The following is an 18,762-nucleotide window of genomic DNA, read 5'->3' on the forward strand; positions in this document are numbered from 1 at the left end:
TATCCAAGACAGGGGGAACTAAGAATAAAATAAAATACCTAAACGTATCTCTATTAAAGAGCGAAACGTTTTAACAAATCGGGTAAACCCTTTTTTACAGTATTTATGTTGATCATCTGAATATTTCGGCTAAACCTATTTTCATACTCTACTTTTATTTTCGCGGCAAAATTAAAATGACTATGGAGCTTTCGCCCTGTTTGACATACGTCTAAATGCAATCCACTATATCTGTAATACCCCAACTAAGGCACGCAGGCCACGGGATTATTTGGCTAGTATTTATATTTATAATGATTATTTAAAATTACAAAACAATATACCAATATTAATACGTTATTTGGCTTGAAGTGATCTAACTATTTTTACTAGCTAAACGAGGTAGACATGTTAACTGTCATTGATTTCGAAATGCAAACTATGCAGTGTTCGAATTTAACCCCATAAGTTGTACCCCCTTGATGCACATTTCTTGATGTTAAAAAGGTTCAGAATAATTTGAATACTTTGATACATTGAATATGAATGGTATGACGCAAACGGCGGATAACGTTGAAATAAAAAGGCTGACGATGATTAGTTTTGAGGCTGTGAAATTTGTCTAATGAAGTAGATCTACATAGGATTGTATTTTAGGAACTAAACTTGGTCGAGTTGTCTAATATGATTTTTCATATTTGTAATAACCGACGCCATGGGATGCAATATATTTAAACATAACAGTGTGATTTAATATGACAGTGAAAGTTATTGCCAATAGAATTTCAGGCTCTTGATACAAATGTAACTTGAAATACAGAAAATATGTCTACATTACTCTTAAACCTTCACACATCCCTCTGGTTGACCGTTAGGGCATGGTGCACCTCACATGATCTGTCGACGGTCTCTCTCCATTTCCTTCTATTATTTGCTTGACTAAAATCTCTTTCAGTCCCGTCATTTCTTCCCATTGCCTTTTTTTTTTCTCACTCTCCTTCTTTTTCCTGATTCTGTTCCCTGCAGGAAAGTCTTTGCATGCTCTGAGGACCACGTGATACGACCATGCAGGTATCACCTGCAAAGACAGCACCAGAAATGAGCTGTATTACAATGGCTATTGGGTCCCACGTTGACTTGCAGACCACTGTCAAAAATTCAAACTAAAACTGTATGTCATACATTCGTCTACATTACACAAAATATAATTTTCATTTGCACAGAATATAGACTATTAATAAATTATAAATTAAGTCAAAATTTTAACTTAAAATATAATATGCGCTGAAAGGAATGTCTCTATCTATGCATGTCTATCACAAAAAAGGGCTTAAATATCGACTAGTAAGAACTAAAAGAGCCAATCTTGTCAGACGGACAGAAGGACAGACAGACTACACTAAACGGGAGTTTCTAAAAATGTACTGTTTATTGGCTTACAATTAAATAATGAATGTAATATGCAGCTAGGTCTACGCCTGTTATTATGTCAGAAATACTCAGCATGGGTGACATACGCGTTAACACTTTCCTATATCAAAACATAATCACAATATGCGTAACAATAGCCAAATTTCCTCTTTCAATTCAATAACATTTAGAAATGTAATAAACATCAAAAGAAGAAGACCTACTTTTGTTCATAATTTGAACATTTCTGAAATGACAAGTCCGCGGGAAGTTGGCAAACAAAAACACAACAATATCCAACAATTAGCAAGACGTACTGGGTCTGGCAAGAACTAACTAACTTGATTACCAACCAGTTAAAAACAACCGTTTCCACCCCTCCTCTCTCCACCTCTCCCAATATACATACACACTCACACACACACACTGAGATGAACACTACGTAGCGAGAACTTCCCGCCTTTCCCCTACTTCCGAGATTCCGAGCAATACTGAATACACCATGAATCGCGTGTTACGCTGATGGCTTCAAGTAGAGTGCGATGGCTCTGAGCATGGTGGTTGTGTGAGCTTGGAAGTAACTGCCTGGGCTTTGGTTCTATTGGCAAATCTCAATGGGATGAGCTCACGGCTGGCAACTGTGATCTGTTATTGGACTGTTAAGATATCAAAGGATTATAGTTTCTCATAAACCAGACGCTTAGACTCGCGTGCCAGACGTTTTGGAAATTACCTATTAGTCTCTAAGCGGAGAGGGGGAGGGGGTTCGTGAACAAATAGATCATTTGTTCCAGACAAAACTTGTACAAATGTTTGTTTGTTTTCTGTCATCGAATGGATGCTAAGCGAAGCAGAGACTTGGATTGCTAAACAAAGTCTAGACTAAACATATAAACATCAACCGCTATTAAGGAATAAAAATACATAAAAGCAGAAAGGCAAAACATATCAACTGATTTTAACTTACCTATATAATTAGGTAATAGTATGATCGTAAAAAATCCTTTTAAAAAAGCAACACAAAACGTATCTAAAGTGGAAGAACTCCGTCTTTAAAACTATATCTACCTATAATGTACAAGTTATTTACCTTATTCGATATCGAAATAATTAATTAGCCATAATTAATTGACTAATTGAGTATTTTTGACTCCTGTTTTGTTAGGTACATTAACTTGATCGGAGAATGCGTGAGGGAGAAATAGCGTTAACAATGATTTAAAGGGACTAGATTCAACAAATTTAGCTATATATGTGAATACTGAAGTATTAGTTTCCTTTGTTGATATGAAATAAAATGAATGAATTACCACTAATTAATTGTCTAATTTTTAAAAAAAATGATTCATATCTTGTCTATGTTAATAAACAATTGTGCGAAGTTTCAGTTTGATCCGAGAATGGGTGTGGGAGAAATAACGTGTACACACTTTGTACAAGACAGATTGATTTGATATAAATTTTGTAATAAAAAACCAAGCGAAGGAAATGACCAGTAATACAAAGTACAAGCTACTACAAAAGGAATGAACTTAATCCACTACTACTAGGCAGTAGATACAACATTGGCATTGAAAAACAAAACTTGACCCAAACTTAGATTTACCGATCTTTTGTTTTTTTAAAGCTTCTATCAACTCAGTCCGTCTGTCTGTCTGGTGCAAAGTTTGCACACTTCTCATTCTTGGATCAAGTTGAAACGTCGCATAATTATTCATTGTCCCTAACAATACACGAATCAATTAAAAAACATACTTAGTTAGTGGTGATTAATAAAATTTTGTTAGATATAGAAACAGGGCAATAAATCTTACAGTACAGCTTTGAGATATATGGTTGTAAATGTGCAGTTCTGTCCCTTATATAAGCTTTGTTAAATGAAGCATTTTATTTTTGTGTAATTACGTAAAATTAGATCCATCATTTTAATTGTTTTATTCTATTTCCTAAGTTTCAGGGGAGAGAATTCAATTCAAATACTACACGATTTGCGAGTTAGTTTGTTTTTTCCTTTTTTTCCCCTTGACCTTTTTTTCCCCTTGACCTTTTTTTCCCCTTGACCTTTTTTTTCATTAGCTCGCGCAACCACCAGATATTTCAGGTCGAGCCAAATTGACTGTTTTCTATCCCTCATCATCAAGCTAAGTTCAAACTTGAAACAAAAATAAATGCATACATGTAATTTAGCTGCCTTCATTCATTAGCCAAGGGTTATGCAGGTGGGTAGCATGCTCCGATCTTGCCAGGTTTTTACCTGCGATGCTATGTAACCTGGCCAACTGCGGTAATAATCAGTCAACGATTTTTAGAGGAGTTATTTTCTGTCTATCTATCTATCTATCTATTTATCTATCTATATGTCTGTCTGTCTGTCTCTTTATCTATCTATCTATCTATCTATCTATCTATCTATCTATCTATCTATCTATCTATCTATCTATCTATATGTCTGTCTGTCTCTTTATCTATCTATCTATCTATCTATCTATCTATCTATCTATCTATCTATCTATCTATCTATCTATCTATCTATCTATCTATCTATATGTCTGTCTGTCTGTCTCTTTATCTATCTATCTATCTATCTATCTATTTATCTATCTATCTATCTATCTATCTATCTATCTATCTATCTATCTATCTATCTATCTATCTATCTATCTATCTATCTATATGTCTGTTTGTCTGTCTCTTTATCTATCTATCTATCTATCTATCTATCTATCTATCTATCTATCTATCTATCTATCCTGCAATTTGTATATTATTTACAACTAGCCATATGTTACCCGCGGCCCGCGGGTCTTAATTTGCGTATCACTTTCGATGTAGTCACTGAGAGTGTTTTGTAAACAATTAAACGAAATACATTAATGACAGAGATAGTTTACCCAAGCAGAGAATGATCGTGTACAGATCTATGTTCTAGTCCTAGATCTACTTATAAAATAAACACTGTGATGTGAGCTTGAGTCGACCTAGGTGTAATATGTTGAGCTAGCCGTGTTTCATTCATCATTTCGTTGCTAAGTTGCTTAGAGGTCTAAATGCGCTATAGTAAATCTTAAAGAAAAAGTAAATTGAAAATAAAGACTTAAAATTAAACCGAATCTGTAACTGTAGGCTTAAATGTTTTAAAAAAACACATTGGGAAGTAAATTGTATTATGTAAGTAGTTTATTAGTTTAATAATACACCTAGATCGATGAAGTTATAATGATTTCATAGAGCTGGTCAACTTTTTTTTTGAGGGTCTTAAGTATGTTTTAGGGCTACAATACATATACTACGGCCTAAGGAACATTTCTGCCAAGTTTTATCCAGATTGGTGAAACGGTTTTGATTTCTATGCGGGGACATATGTCTATGTCTGCGTTTTAATTTTGTAAGTTTGTCTATCTATCTATAACTGTAATGATGTTATTTTTCTGGCCTGGTGTGGTACATATGTATAGTGAGAATCCCAGAATTCATTTGTTCCACTCTTTCACTTTCTTCGACATGGTGTCTTGTATTTTATTCTTCTTTCTCTCTCCCTTTTCTTTCAGTTCTTATTCCCCCTTTTGCGATTTTTAAAAAATCTTTTAACCCTAACAACTAATTAATTCTCGGTCAGACTAAGTATAGTTTTAATCCTCTTTTTTTTTTAAACGATTTTTTTTTTTTGCGAATGTCAACGTTTATCGCCCCTCAGTTTGAAAAATCTAAACTTGTTAGTTTATTAATTCCCTTGAGTTTGTTTCTAGATGTAAAAGTGTGCACTTGACATTTCAGACGCGAGCAGATTGAAAAGTGGTTTAATTATAGAGTTCCTCTGTGACCTTCAGTTCTTGACACGAAAGTTTGCTGGTACTGGAAGTAGAATAAGGACTAGGGTTAAACCAATGGTACTCAACCTTTTAAGGCTTACGCTTTGGGTCATATAAACTTAAACAGTTGTTATGGAGCGCCTTCACAGCAAACAAATAATAAAAGCCTTTTTTTTTTTTTAAAGACAAGTTTTCCTTTATGAAGTACATACTATCTTAAAAGAACAATTAATGAGAGAAAAAAAAAAAAACACCAAAAAAAAAAAAAAAAAAAAAAAAAAAAAAAAAAAAGAAATGGAACATTTTTAGCCCGCCACAATGTCTCCTCTCCCCTCACCCTGCTAAGAGTATGTAAACCCGTTTTTACATTTTTTTATATCTGAAATGAATATGTCGACTTAACGGGTAAACCCATTTTCCCAATCTACTTTCATTTTCGTGGCAAAGGGAAAAAAATATAAAAGGAACATTCTCCATGTTTGACATAGATCTAAATACAATCCACTAGATTATAAATACCCAAAGTAAGGCTCGCAAGCCGCGGGTAACATCCGGCTTGTCCAGTATAAAGCATATACAATTTAGTTTGGTGATACAGATCCAGACCTGGCAACATTAATAACAGTAGTGTAGACTAGAAAAATAGATGTAGATATATGGTATAGAAGATTCCTACAGATACAGAAGACGGTGTGCAATATGTTCCAAAACGTTTAGTTGTGTGGCTCATAATGTAGAGATGTACCCGCTAACGATGGCAGCCTGGTCAAGCGGTTTGCGTGCTGGACTGCCGTTTGGACTTATCGATGGTCCCGGGTTCAAACCCTGCCCGATTCCATCATTGTCATCCTGCGGGAGGCCTGTGCGTCTAGTTGTGTAGCTCTTTAATGTAGAGATGTACCCGCTAACGATGGCAGCCTGGTCAAGCGGTTCGCGTGCTGGACTGTCGTTTGGACTTATCGATGGTCCCGGGTTCAAACCTTGCCCACTCCCATCATTGTCATCCTGCGGGAGGCCTGTGCGTCTAGTTGTGTAGCTCTTTAATGTAGAGATGTACCCGCTAACGATGGCAGCCTGGTCAAGCGGTTTGCGTGCTGGACTGTCGTTTGGATTTATCGATGGTCCCGGGTTCAAACCCTGCCCGATTCCATCATTGTCATCCTGCGGGAGGTCTGTGCGTCTAGTTGTGTAGCTCTTTAATGTAAAAATGTACCCGCTAACGATGGCTGCCTGGTCAAGCGGTTTGCGTGCTGGACTGTCGTTTGGACTTATCGATGGTCCCGGGTTCAAACCTTGCCCACTCCCATCATTGTCATCCTGCGGGAGGCCTGTCCGTCTAGTTGTGTAGCTCTTTAATGTAGAGATGTACCCGCTAACGATGGCAGCCTGGTCAAGCGGTTTGCGTGCTGGACTGTCGTTTGGATTTATCGATGGTCCCGGGTTCAAACCCTGCCCGATTCCATCATTGTCATCCTGCGGGAGGCCTGTGCGTCTAGTTGTGTGGCTCTTTAATGTAGAGATGTACCCGCTAACGATGGCTGCCTGGTCAAGCGGTTTGCGTGCTGGACTGTCGTTTGGACTTACCGATGGTCCCGGGTTCAAAACCTGCCCACTCCCATCCCCTGTCATCCTGCGGGAGATTTGGATTAGAAATTAAATTATTTTCAACTCTGAATGAACACCCGAAACATGTAAAACATTTTATAAACATTTTTACGAATATGTGCTCAGGATATCGGTTGTCTAGACCTCCAGACCAAATTAAATTTTTACAAGATTACAATTTGAAAAATTTGACAAATTGTAACTGTCAAACCTGAATTTTTCAAGTGTGGCCAAGTATATAATAATTCTTTCCCCTAAAATATACATAAACTGTCCTATTTGTAGGAAAATCTTTAAGAACCCAGGTAGTTTTTTAATGCGTCCTTTCTTTGTTTCTTCCTATAATGAATTTGCAAACTGATAAGAGGAATTGTAAACATAAACGATTCCAATGATCCTCGGCAGAGACTTCGTTGGAGACTGAAAGCACCGTATCACCGGCCGGATATGGTACGCGGGCTGTAGTTTATGCATCACTGGATTAGCTGAAGTCTTAAATATATTTTGAATGTTAGATTCTGTAGTAAGGACATTTCTTTTTTCCCCCAACTGTCTTTTTTTAATATTTTTTTTCGTAATAATGAACTCTTAGGAACACCACAACTCTTATTTCAGTTTGGTGCCTTCGAGCTGTGTCTTGTGTAGATAAGTCTAAACGGAGGTAACACTCAAATAAGAAAACCACTTAACACAGGCGAAAGGCCAACACTATAAAGGTAATCGACGCTAATGAATGTTGTCGAACAAGAAGATTAATATGTAATGAAAAGTACCGACCAATGTCGCTAATCTAAAGATCCACTTCAGAAACTAATGTCGACTTCTAAAGCTCTCGAAAGACTTCTGTGTTTAATTTCGCTTCACTTCAAAACCTCGTCTTGTTTTTTTAATAATGACCTCGCTAAGCAAATAAACAAATAATTTTTCGCGGCAATTCCTTCTCGTGTCAAAACACTCCAAAGAAAAGCGTCAATTTTAGGCAGTCCCAGACGACGCAAAGAGTACTAATAAAACAAAACCAACAGAGGGTTCAACAACGGATTTATCTAGATTTATCTAGATGTGACAAAGTATGTAGGTCACAGTTATGACTGCGTGCCCATGGAACATACTACACACCTTTTTAACCTTTAAACTCTGGGACATTTACTTATTATTATTAATTTTCTAAAATTTTAGCTTAATTATATATGAAATAGTTATGTAAAATAAGATAATTAAATAATTAATACAGTAAAATATAATAATAATAATTATTCGACTTTGAGAAGATGCCAGAGACGGATTTATAGGGTGGCGTGTGGGCGACTGGCCCAAGCTTCATACTATAAAGTACTCCCGCGATAGAGAAATTCTTTTGTCACGGTAAAAATATTCGTAGCCGTGGTATGACACCCACCAAGGGTACCGCGCACCGCTTAAGCCGCCTTTGAAGACGCCAATGGTGGCGCGCCACTGCGCCACACAGTTTGAGAAACGCTGCTTTAAGATATCGACTAAACAAATCGAGGCCAAAATGTAAAGGTCAGTGCAAAACTATTCTAAAATCAATCTACTCATGTCTCAAATTAGAAACTTGAAGGCAAGCATTTCTTTTTATTTTTTCTAGTAACAAAAAGGTAACTTCAAGTTACCTTTGTATATTATTTTAAAAAATACTTATTTAGAAAAATACTCTTCCGTTCACAAAAGCCAAAGTTCAAATTCTTACGTGAGAATCTCGAGTGAGACGTTATCAGCACATTCGGTTCTCATTAAACTAATGCCAAAGTAAGTTTTGGCAGACGACACTAGAGCAGTCACGTGATTTACAGTTTGAATCACTGTAGTTGTTCGCGTTCGTTTTAAGTGGCCATTTTAAATTCCACATTAAAGTTCTGGCTTGGAGAGTATGTGAGTGCTCCTCCTAAATTTCGTCAATCTTTTTTAAGGGACTTTCAGACTGAGTGGTTAACTCTTTCTCTCTTAACTGACGATTCCACCAGAATGTGGTAAATAATTACAGAGAGAAAGAATTAATTCGGATCTCAAATTTGTTTTCTTATTTTTTTTGGTTAACAACAATTGTCGGAATTCTTTTTAGAAAAAAGATTAATAAAATAGAGTATCTTGTCAAAACAACGCCATTCATCCTAAAGATCTGATGAATCTAATAAATCTGTGTATAAATATATAAATATCAGGTGACCGAGCCTCGCTCGGATGAATAATTTGTCAAGAAAGGATATATACCCGAAGTCATTTTGAGAATATTTTTGTACCAGGTGGCCGAACCTCGCTCTGTTAAATAATTTCGGAAGGTTATATACCCGAAGTCATTTTGGGAATATTCTTGTAATTACGAAAATGAGCGATCGGATAAAGACTACTAATCTGAAGAGTTGTTTTAGTGTTCTGTTAGTTCTAATTGTAGGCCTAATTGTACATGTCGATTAAATTTAATGTCTTTTAAGTCCTCCTATAGTCTAGACAAACTACAGCTCACGTCCGTCTTATAGTTTTACAATCCATCTTTTGCGTAAAACTATTGTAGGCTTACTATTATTGGCTTGGAAGAAAGTCTTTGCAATGTAACTTCTCTACGTTATATGGTAAAACATGCACTTAGTGACAAAGTAAAATGGCGCATTTTTTCTTATTAGACTTAAATCATGGCATTAGTTTTCTAAAGAAACGTTTCCGTGGGGCACCTCTGTTACGCCAAACAATATGCTCGTTACCTATACGGGATACGTGCCCTGCCCAGCCTGACTGTCGGACTATAGGAAGTTCATACCGGCTTTTGCCATCCATCCATCCTAGTGGTGCTATGGCCTGCTTTTACACATCCATCCATTCAGATCTCTCCTGGCCCTAACTCCAAGCTTTTTACCGAGGTTTATAGTTAAATCAAAAGAGGCTGCAGTGTACGCAAACTGGTTGACCGCTAGATGGATATCATGTTTAGTGTGAGCAAGTAAGGCGTAGAGAAGTTGTGTTATGACCATTTCCTTTGTTTTGGTACAGGAGAGGTAGACACTGAAGCATGAACACATGGTAATAATTCACCAGCAAAATAATAATAATAATAAGGCTTGTCTTAGAGTCCGAAAATTAATGAGGATTGCAGCTGTGACCTGCATATCTTGCCACATCCAGGGCAAGCATAACCATTGTCCGCGGTGCTCGATTAAGATTTTCTTTTAGCGTCTGCGTCTGTCCTCGGCAGCAAATTTTCTTTTGGTCTCAAATGTGTATCCGCGGCCTTTGTATAGAGGGAATTCTTTAAGTCCGACAGTTACACTGGACAGAGCAGTATCCTGTATGGGAGACGAATCTCAGACGAACGCATGCCAAAGGCTGTCTTTTTTGGTGAGCTAAAAAGTGGTCGACGTAACACCGAAACCCTTAAAAGACTAGCTTATGGCGCAAACTTTACTTAGCTGACATAGAAGAGAGCACATGGTTGCATGCGGCCTCAGAACGAGACAGATGGAGGTCACCAGCAAAATAAACAACAATGTAAAAGGTATCTACACCGCTCTACGCAATTAAAGAGTAAACAACTTATTAAGCACTTAAAACACAATAACTAATCATATATCGGCACATTTAATTTCATTACTTTTCTTTCATAGTTCTATAATAAATCAATCTACAGTAAGATGGTGCGCAAATGTTTAATTAGGTCTATTGATCCTTTAAAACTCGTTCTTGTTTGCAAAGAAATATTTTAGTGTACTACGGTAAGCCTAGTGACGTAAGCAGCATTTTTCCCGTTTACGTCATGGAAAATTTTCATTCATAAAACATTGCAGCCAAAATTAATTTTTCGATAATGAGGCATTTTCAAACCGATATAACGGTCGACCTCGAGTTTTCCCGATGTGGCCAATGAGTTGAGAATTTTTTTCTCACTATTATGCACATACCTTGAAATTTTAAAGAAAATCGTTAGAGCCGTTTTCGAAATAAAATTTATATATATATATATATACATATAAATATATATACATACATACATACATACAAGAATTGCTCGCTTAAGAGTATAGGATTCTCTACGTAGCCCAACCTTGCAGGACACCACGCACGCACGCCGACTCTCTAACCCTCTTCCCGTCCCCTCCCGCAATCACCCTAGCTTTTCCTTGCTCTCCAAGCATGCGCACACATTCGTTTGCTCAAGCCCACCCCATTTGGGCAACTGTGTCTTTTAGGAAGTGTTCACCTGTCACTAAATAGCGGCGAATGCTACGCCGCAGGTCAACTAGATTGTTATATTGAGCTTTGTAATAGTAGGCAACAATACATCAACGTACACCATTGTTCATATCTGTTTAACTGCTAACTTTATTCTTCTGTTATTCCAATGTACTATGCCTACTAGGCCTACCATGCATTCGGTGACATGGCAGTTGAGTGGTAAAGCGCCTGGCCTCTGAAATGAGGGTCTCCAGTTCGAATCCCAATGAAGAGACAAATATTTTGTACTTTCGGAATTTTAGTATACTATTGAGTACACCCAGCTCTAGTGAATACGTATATACAAGCGTTGTAGTAGAAAGGTTTCAATTACCCCTCCCCCAACTCAGTCAACTAACCGTTGCAATTTTACAGGCATCGTTTGAGCATGTCTACATCAAAGAAAGCTGACTTGTTTAGTACACTACAGTAACATTACTGGTCAATCAAAACAAGCATATTAACTATTACAAACTTCGAGGTACTTTTTCTATACCATTCGTTCGCACTGAAAACATTAACAGAATGTTTTTCTTTTTGCGTTTTCCACCCGTAGTGTTATGTTATAATGCCGACAGTGGTAAATAATATAAACAATCCACTGCTTATAAAAGGCTTCCAATGGCACACGTTTCAAATAGCTTCTAACTACCAGTCCAACCCTGCCTTTAAGTGTGACTCAAATATCGAGTCTATTACTGGCATGAGAAGGGACAAAGGCGATAATCTGGCGACTAAACCTGTACATTTTGAGCAGGAAGGGTTCGTTAGCCTTGGCTGGCTACCTACAGAGAAGAAAAAATGTGAAATGAAACCTCTGCTGCCTTGCAGCTATACCCAAACATGGGAAAAGCTTCGGGAGTCAACTCTAATGAAGAATCAGGAGCCGGTGACCCTTAGTCAGCTTACAGCACACCGTGATACACCCTGGCAGATGCCAGGTTTCGATGCCGCGTATCCCGAACTGTAATACTGTATCGGCACTTGCTGTTGTTTTTTTGTTTGACACATCAGCTGCATGGAATGCAGTGTGGTGACATCATAGCTTCTATAGTTCGTCCATCGCGGTTCGATGATGACCACTTTTGTCATCCAGGGGGCTGAGGGCTTTGCACTGGGGTTTTATGCCTCCTCGTGTGGCTGGTGAGACCTATGTGAGCCCGAAATGTTCGGCTGCACACTGGGCAGGTTATTTCAGCTGGAGCTAGTGTCATTGGCTTTGCTTTTCTTCTCTGGCGTTTTTTTTCTGCCAGTATTGTTCTCTTTTCCTCAGCAACCTGTGCCCCAGTTTTCACAGCGCGACGCCATGCCGCACTGTCATGTGTCTCTATCTCCCAGATGGCTGGGTCTATGCTGAACACCTTCATAGAAGCTTTGAGGGCGTCCCTGAAGCGTTTTCTTTGACCGCCTTGAGAGCGCTTTCCTTCGCTTAGTTGGCCATACAAGAGTCGTTTAGGGATGCGGCGGTCTTCCATTCTGCAGCTGGGACCTCATCAGGATTGTGAGGATGCTTTTCAGACCCGCTCTTCGAAGGACTGGTATCTGGTATTTTTTCTTGCCATTTGACATTCAATATTTTTCTTAGACTTGTCATGTGGAAATGGTTCAGTTTCTTTGCATGTTTTCTGTACACAGTCCAAGTTTCTGAGGCTAATGCCCAGGCATTCATCTCATTTCTATGAGATGATTCATAGCGTCATCTCAACTGAAGTAGGCCATTACCTTGTTTTTCCCCACATGTTGTTTTATGTGACGTCTTAGGTCTTTATAACGTGACAGTTTTCATTAACGAATTCAAAGACATTAAGTGCAGACTGTTAAATCACTCGGGTATTGTGCATGCAGTGTGAACCATGCCTAAACCAAAAAAAAAAAATTACATCTCTTTAATCCTGACTGGATCCATTAAAAGCTCCCAAACTCATTGACTTTTATTTCCATTCTAATGAGTTAGGTTAATGTTGCGGCTCAGTGAAAAGATTTTCTGGCCAGGTAAAATGTGCGTTCCATAGCAACCAGAAGAAAAAAAAAAGCCGAAAAAGAAATTGTTGGCCTTTTTGTTTGGATAATAGAGCAGCTTACGTCACTAACTCTTCTGAGAGATGATTCGGATATCATTATATATATATATATATATATATATATATATATATATATAATGGCGTAGCCAGGGGGGGGTTCTTGGGGTTCAAACCCCCCCCGAAATGAAATCCCCCCTTGGGGATTGGGGGGGGGGAGTCGGAATTTAGTGACTGATTTTTTGCTTTGATTTTGTTTCTTTTAGGTGAGATTTTAATGCTAAACCATCACTTGCCCCAGCACAACCAAAGGGGTTTTGAGCTTAAAACCCCCTACCAGGGGGGTTCGAGTTTAAAAACCCCTACCAGGGGGGTTCGAGTTTAAAACCCCTACCAGAGCGGTTCGAGTTTAAAAACCCCTACTAGGGCTTTTGAGTTTAAAACCCCCTACCAGGGGTTTTGAGTTTTAAACCCCCTACCTGGGGTTTTTGCAGTTAACTCCCCCTCTTCTATAAAACAAAACAAAAAAATGCAAACGAAAATCCCCTAATTCCAAGAGCATAGTTAAGGAAAATTTTGATTTTAAAACCCCGTCTAAAATTTACGATAAACCCCCTCTTTAATATAAAAAAAATCTAATTACGCACTCAAAATGTTATGAGCGTAGCTAAATGGGTTTTGACTCAGTTTTGAGTTTAAACCCTACTTCAGTGGGGTTTGAAGGTAAAAAATACCTCTTTAATAATAAAAAAAAAGCAAATTATACACTAAAAATGTTATGAGTGTAGTTTATGGGGTTTTGAGTTTAAACTCCCATTCAGAGGGGTTTGGTGCTAAAAATACATCTTCAATATTAAAAAAAAGCAAATTACACACTAAAATTATTTGAGCGTAGCCAAGCCAATCGGGGGTTTTGAGTTTCTTCTACAGATGGCTTTTTTTTTTAAAGTTTAAAACCCCTCCAGATGGTTTTGAGTCTAAGATCCACCTACAGAGCATTTTGAGGTGGAAAACCCCCAACAGAAGATTTTGACGATAAAACTTCTCTTTTCGATATAAAATCTAAAGCAAACTACAGTCACTTAATTCCAAGAGCGTATTCAAGAGAGGTTACACATTTTTACCAGTGGCAGGGCTCCATTAATAAACTGCAGTGAATAGTCATCTACCGAAATCGAAAAACACTAAATATAGCTCAACAAAGATGGCTAAGACAGATTTTAGGAGTCAGTTATAGAGATCGGATATAAATCAAGGAAATCCTATACCGAACTGGGAGTCGACCCCTTAGTAAGATTGTGAGAGAACGACGCATGAGGTTTGCGGGACATGTTCTCCGACAAAATGAATTACGCATAAGAAGAGTTGCAATGATATCCTAGTACAACTTGACGCCACTCATTCATAGAGGTCCTCATGGTAAGTGGGAAGAGGCTTCAGACATTACCAGTGACAGATTTTTATGGAAACTGCTTGACGTCAAATGCTCCGAACGGCGTGGGAGGGTCTAAGTCAGTACGAATAGCACATTAGGTTTTTGAAATAAAACTTTTTTAATAGCAGGAAAATGGACTGTAGATACCTCAGAATATGCATTTTGTTGGCTTTCAATACCAGAAATAGTGCTTGGCGGCGGGGCTTCGCCCCGCGCTGGGGAGCTCCTGGCACTCCCCCAGACCCCCTTGCTAGTAATGGCGGGGAGTCCACAATTTTATGGAAACAGCTTGATGGCAAATGCGCCGAACGACGAGGGAGGGTCTAAGTCAGTAAGAATAGCACATTAGGTTTTTGAAATAGAACTTTTTAATAGCAGGAAAATGCACTGTAGATACCTCAGAATATGCATTTTGTTGGTTTTCAATATCAGAAATAGTGCTTGGCGGCGGGGCTTCGCCCCGCGCTGGGTGAGCTCCTAGCGCCCCCCCCATAACCCTTTGCTAGTAATGTAGGGGAATCTACAATTTTTTCACTAACTCATGGAAGAACCTATTCTAGGGCACAATAAACGTCTTCCGAAAGAATGAAGGGTCAGAATGTAATAAAGATTATGTACACACACACACACACATAAATACATATAATTTTTTTTCGCGGGGGGAGGGGAAAAAAATTCACCCCCCCAACCCCCCCCCCCCCCCCCCCCCGAAAAAAAATCCTGGCTACGCTCATGATATATATATATATATATATATATATATATATATATATATATATATTGTGTAATTTGTGATATATATATCTTGATATACATATATATATATATATCTTGATATACATATATATATATATTTGCTTAATGCTTTATTTTAGCTGAAGCCTAACCTAATTATGCAATATAATATGTACTTTTGTTGACAAATATAAAGATACTATTAAAATGGAATTTATTCATTGTCTTGAATTCATACTGTTGGGAATTCTTATTTAAAATTCAAACGTTTGCCAATGACATTGTGCTTAAAACAACTTACTTTTGATGAAAATGAAAAAAAAAGGTTTCATTTTATGACTCTGAAACGGTAGGCAAACTTTTATATATAGAAAAAAAACAAAAAAACACAGTTCTTTCCTTCTTAATAAAGCTATTAACCTATTAAAAGAGTACATCGATTTTTTATTTTTATACTTTTTTTTACAGTTAATTCTTATATTTCTTCACCTGCTGTAGACCTACTCTCAAGTATTTTAAGAATTTATGTACAAATAATCAATAATAGCCATCGTATTATACGTTTTTGTCTATTTACACAATTATTGTTAATTTCTCCACAAATAGACGTTATCCACACCGAATAGAGTGCAGTCAATAGATGACTCTCTTGACACTCTCTAACCAACTTTTCTAGTCATTTCTTTTTCCAGCTTTAAGTTATTTTTTTCTAAGGTCTTTTCGCTCAATATACATTTCTCATCAGCATGCTTATTATAATATGTGTCCATTCACACTCGGCGCACTTTTTTTTTTTTTGCCACAGATCGGAAATTCGGAAATGCGTTCTGTTTCCTTTCAGAGAGGCTCTCTATTTCAAATACCGTGCGCTTTGGTCATCCTTTTTGCACGCCCGATATAAAAACAGATGCTGCATTTTTTTATATGTAGATTTCCTGTCCAGCTATGATTCTGAGCTGGGAGCATCGACCATTCATCTTGTTAATGCAGATTACTTTTATTTATAAAAAAAAAGAGGGCGATAACCACAGTGAGACATTCGCCATTTAAAAACATATACATTATCACAGTGAGACATTCACCATATAAACACATCTACATTAACAAATTCGTTCAACATCCGGTTCGTATTCATTCAAAATTGAATGTAAGCATGAGCTGAATATTGACTCTGGGCAATGGGATTCACGTAGATTAAGATCTGCTAGGAACAAGGTCGCAATGATGAATAGGTCAAGAGTTCACAGAATGTGGTAGGCGAAAAGAGAGATAAATGAAAGTGCAAGGGAATTATGGTACTCGCAAAAGTGTTCCAGGTGTTTTCCCACTCTCATGGGGTGATAGATGTACGTAGTACAAAGCAGATTCTGAAATTGTTAAAAGATAGACGCTACTGGTATTCCTCCAAGGAAAAAAAAAAGGTGCCAACTTCAAATTGCTGGACATATTGTTCCTATATCTGATAGTCGACAATTCTTAGTGGAGCTGTGCAATGGAAGACGTTCTCAAGGGAAACAAACAACAGACAAAGATTCTCTTTTTTTTTAATTGCACGCTTTGGAATTAGTTATTTGTTTCGTAAATAGAGGAGGTTTTGCCTTAGAGACAATGACGTGACTTGTAAAAACAAGAATGGGATTTAAGGAAGAATAGCGAAACGTTAACAGACTACTTTGGACGCTTTAGAGAGGGGCAGATTTTCATGAACGTAGAGATTTAGCTTGACAACATTTGACGTTTCCATTTGTTATTATTAAACTTATTTGATATTCGCCATCATCGTAGACTAATATTGTTGGCCTTTTGCCTGTGTTAATGGATTTCGATATTTGAGTGTGACCTCCGTTTGACTTTGTTGCATTAGACCCAGGGCGGAAGCAACTAACACTCTCTAGAGCTCCCTCCAGCAAATGAGCAATAGACATCAAGAACTGAAAAATCTTTACCCATGATCGCTCCTCATTAGTATTTCTAAGTACAAGGCGAGGAGGATAGCTGCCAGAAAATAGCTCTTAAAAGAAGAGGAAAAAAAAGCATATATAAGGCGAAGAACCGCACAATCAACGCTGTACACGTCAATACTGCAACATTTATCTACCTTTTCTACATTAAACTAAATTAAAGTATTTACTACTAATTAATTAACTAATTGGTCAGTTTTGATTGATGTATGTCTTGTCTGTGCCAATTAATAAATGTGCAAAGTTACAACTTGATATGAGGATTGAAAGTGGGAGAAATAGTGTGTACTAGATTTGTACCAGACAGACAGACAGAGTTGAAATGTAAGCTTTAGAATGGAATATTGTCTTTCATTGTGAAGATGGGACTCCACAGCCACCTTAGAGTTTATTGGAAAATAGAGTGTGACAATAAACGACCACAAAGAAGAAATGTATTGAATATATACAATGTTGTCATTTAGACAGTTGTTGTTATTGTTTAAACTGGCAACAGACAGCTTGTGAAAGAGACAGTTGTGGAGCTCTCACAAAAGCCACATTTGAGGCCCAAAGAAAAACCTCTTGTTGAAGACATGTGCAGGAGACGAAAAGAAAACTTAAATAGACTACCAGGCGGACAACGGCTTTGCCTAAATCAGGTGTGGAAAAATAAGGAGGTCGATCATGGTCATGTGAAACAATGCATTCATCCTTAATCTTCGGAATAGAAGTCATTGACATTGATTTTAAACTAACAAAAAGTGTGTCTGTGCGTGTGCGTGTTCTGCAGTGACGTATTCAGTTCCTCTCCGTCCCCCTCCCCCTCCCCTCCCCAAGACACTTTGTTATTGCAGAATACTTCAGTGATCTGTGACATGGAACGTACTGGTTTCACAATTGGAAGTGAACGCATTACAGCTAAGTGGTTCACGTGTAGCAACTAAGCAGCAGACAGTAATGAACGGCCAAGGCACCGACGCTCATTATTGCAATCAAAAGTTTATCATGTGAATAGGAGCGTTTCTCAATGCGAGACGTGGTATTGGGAGGGGACCTCACAGGTAGAATACATTGATACTTCTCAGAATTGATCTGGCTAAGGGAGTTTTTATCGTTTTGGAAAATGAGGTGGTGTCACTGGCAAAAGTTTGAGAAACACTGGCTAATAGTTTCTTTTTTTTGTTTGATCAGGTAGTAAGCATGTTGACGCTATGCGACATTGATAAATAAGAAGAAACTTTAACGATCTATTGTACTTTAAGATAAGCCAGATTTTTGTATTCACTACTTTGTAATGGCTGGCCTGAAGTATCTTCAATGAGCCATCGACGTCCTGAAACAATATGTACCCAGGATAAAGTAATAGCAGTACGTCCAATCCTCTTATGAGCCGTGTGTGACACTAATTACGTCTTATTTTCTTATAATAGTTTCACTTCACGTCTCGCTTTACTCCATTGCTTTTTCTCTGTTCGAAGAGTTCTTCTTAATAGTAAGAACTAATGAGGTCCTGGTGAGTTAATACAGCATTAAATGACGAGTGATTGACATCGGCCTATGGACTGGGCTAAGAAGGTTTTAGGTCGTGCACACACTTGAAAACA

General features: G+C 37.7%; 1 protein-coding gene across 5 annotated transcripts in view; it reads right to left on the reverse strand.

Moving 5' to 3' along the window:
- Positions 1–18,762, reverse strand: part of LOC106069096 (uncharacterized) — a 115,424-nt gene that overhangs the window by 54,114 nt on the left and 42,548 nt on the right. Inside the window, exons 1-2 of one of the 5 annotated variants that reach the window (XM_056008609.1) lie at positions 1,614–1,781; positions 818–1,057 (exon numbers count right to left, since the gene is read on the reverse strand). The exons of 2 other annotated variants lie outside the window; for them this stretch is intronic. The gene's annotated coding sequence lies outside the window, so the exon portion shown is untranslated. Of the gene's footprint in view, positions 1–817; positions 1,058–1,613; positions 1,782–18,762 lie in introns of those variants that run through there. 2 more of the 5 variants (XM_056008610.1, XM_056008608.1) reach the window with 2 other exon arrangements.

The sequence above is a fragment of the Biomphalaria glabrata genome, chromosome 13, assembly GCF_947242115.1.
Source record: "Biomphalaria glabrata chromosome 13, xgBioGlab47.1, whole genome shotgun sequence".
In the NCBI taxonomy this organism is placed as follows: domain Eukaryota; kingdom Metazoa; phylum Mollusca; class Gastropoda; family Planorbidae; genus Biomphalaria; species Biomphalaria glabrata.